Below are 2230 nucleotides of genomic sequence, written 5' to 3' on the forward strand. Positions count from 1 at the left end.
TTGGGAGGCAGAGGCAGGCGGATTTCTGAGTTTGAGGCCAGCCTGGTCTACAAAGTGAGTTCCAGGACAGCCAGGGCTATACAGAGAAACCCTGTGTTGAAAAACAAAACAAAACAAAATGAAAAACCCAAACCAAAACAAAAAAAGAGTTGCCTTGGTCATGGTGTCTGTTCACAGCAGTAAAACCCTAACTAAAGACACAGAGGTCCTGAGTTCAATTCCCAGCAACCACATGGTGGCTCACAACCATCTATAATGGGATCGGATGCCCTCTTCTAGTGTGTTTGAAGACAGCTACAGTGTAGTCACATACATAAAATAAATAATTTTTTAAAGTATTGGTTTGGGAGGGAAAGGAGGATGGTGGGAAAAAGGTTTGCATATTAAGTGACCCTGAGAGGCAAGGAGACTCCCTGGGTGTTCTGTCACTGCTGGGTAAGAACCAGCCCTGCAGGATGGCTTAGAAGCCCAGTCTCTGTTGCCTCTCTCGGTTCCTGGATGGTCAGGCGGTCCTGCTTCCTGCGCTTACACAGTTGCAGTCATCTGGAGGCTCAATAGGTGAAAAATCCCGAGAGGCGTCATCGGCTGATTCTGGATAATGACAGGGCTCAGCTGGCTGCTCCCCAGTCTGCTGGGGCCCTTGCCCTAAGTAGGGCCTTTGGCTCTCCTCTGCAAGGCTTCTTACCACACTAGCCTGGGCTCCCTTACAGCCTGGCAGTCTGGTTTCATCGGTCACGTCTGTGGGTGAAGGATGAAGCATGAAGAAGACAGCTGTGTTAGGTAAGGGCCTTTCCGAAATGGCTGTGGTGATTTTCAGGCTGAGCTGGAGGAGCTGTGCAAAGGTGAATCAAGGCAGAGAGAGGAAGCCGCTACTGCCAACAGTCTCAACTGAGAAGACCTGACAAGAGTGTGAGAAGGGGGCGGAACCGTGAGAGAGGGGGCAGAGCTGTGCGAGAAGGGGGCGGGGCCATGCGAGAAGGGGGCGGGGCAGGCAAGTGGGTCGGTGGGCAGTGCCTGGTATGCAGGTGTGTGGGCCTTGTGGCCTGAACATTAAAGATGAACTTTTGCCAGGTGCAACACGTGATACAACATTGTATGTGGTGGGTGTGCCAGCTAGGTGCCAAGAGGACGTGTCCTTAGATGATAGGCAGAGACAAACATTCTGCCGTCCTGGACTGCCACATGACTATGGAAATGAAGGAAAACATCACTAAGTTGGGCTGGTGACAGAGACCTTTACTTCTAGCACACTTGGGAGACAGAAACAAGTGCATCTCTGTGAGTTCAAGGCTAGCTTGGTCTGCAGAGAGAGTTCCAGGCCTCCGGGGCTACACAGTGAGGATCCTGTCTCAAAAAAAAAAAAAAAAAAAGTGTGTGTGGTGGGGGTGGACTGTCATCCTTGCAGAGGACCCCGTTCAATTCCTAGAACCTAATGATGGCTTGCAACTCTCTGTAAACTATCTATAGCTCAGTTCCAGGGAACCTAACACCCTTTGTTTGGCCTCTCTGGGCACCAGGCATGCACAATACATGCATGAAAGCTTATAACACACATAAAATAAAATAAATATGTACAAAAAGAAATTTTAAAAAGAAATAAAAATTACTGAAAATAAAAATAAATCTTCAAAAAAATACATCCTTACGAGCCAAGCTCAGGGGACGAGCCTGTTATCCAGTGCCCACATCAAGCGGCTTCCAACTGCTTTAACTCCAGCCTCGGGATTCTTACGCCTCTGGTCTCAGAGGCACTGCTCAGGGACACAGACACAGGCATGCACATACTTTACAATAAATTCTTTAAAAGGATGCAAAGTGAGAGAAAGACTTCCCAAGTATGAGGAAGAAAAGACCAGATGAGGCAGAACTGCTAGAGTGCAGGGAGAAGATAGAATGGAGACAGCGGAGCCAATCAAGAATGACGGTGAACAGACAGTCATGGTGTGGGCAGAGTAGCCCAGAAATAAGGAAGCTGAGACTGGAGGATTACCTTGGGTTGGAGGCCAGATTAGACCCCCAAGAGAGACTCTATCACAATAAATAAATAAAAATTTAAAAATAAAAGTAATAAAGCTGGGCGTGGTAGCGCATGCCTTTAATCCCAGCACTCGTGAGGCAGAGGCAGGCGGATTTCTGAGTTCAAGGCCAGCCTGGTCTACAAAGTGAGGACAGTCAGGGCTACACAGAGAGACCCTGTCTCGAAAAACCAAAAAAAAAAAAAAAAAAAAAA

This window comes from Mus caroli, chromosome 12 (genome assembly GCF_900094665.2).
Source record: "Mus caroli chromosome 12, CAROLI_EIJ_v1.1, whole genome shotgun sequence".
Taxonomy (NCBI): Eukaryota; Metazoa; Chordata; class Mammalia; order Rodentia; family Muridae; genus Mus; species Mus caroli.